The 436-nt window shown below is 48.4% G+C and overlaps 1 non-coding gene across 1 annotated transcript; it reads right to left on the bottom strand.

Annotated features, from left to right (window-relative positions):
* TRNAS-GCU lies at positions 1-79 on the bottom strand. The gene has a single exon. It is a non-coding gene; the product is annotated as a tRNA-Ser (tRNA).
* Positions 80-436: the final 357 nt, after the last annotated feature.

Raw genomic sequence — 436 nt, 5'->3', positions numbered from 1 at the left:
TGCATCCGATGGGATTTGAACCCATGCGTGCAAAGCACAATGGATTAGCAGTCCATCACCTTAACCACTCGGTCACCTCATCTCAGCTGTCAATGAAGAGACAGGAGGAGAAATCTAAGGCCAGCAGAGATAGGGACAATAAGGAGTTTTGAAATATTAAGCGGAAGCAGGGGCTGAATGAGCTCCCCCCTCACATCTAGTGAGGAGCTGGGGGAAAGACTTCAGGAACAGACCGTGTTTGCACAGACACACCTACTCTGCCTAGGTATGCAGCGTGATGGGGCCACTTTCCCAAAATGACCAGTTTTGGCTGGTGGCGGGCTACAAATCACTTTAGGATTGAATGGAATAAAATGTTATTATCCTTCCTGCATGAGTGAAGGGCAGCAGAACATACCTAGTCCGTCCTGATGGGTGGGTGAGGAATAGCTTTTAT

The sequence above is a fragment of the Mauremys reevesii genome, linkage group 12, assembly GCF_016161935.1.
Source record: "Mauremys reevesii isolate NIE-2019 linkage group 12, ASM1616193v1, whole genome shotgun sequence".
NCBI classification, from domain to species: Eukaryota; Metazoa; Chordata; order Testudines; family Geoemydidae; genus Mauremys; species Mauremys reevesii.
Note: the sequence above shows the minus strand (reverse complement) of the source record. Positions and strands in the feature narration are given on the sequence as shown.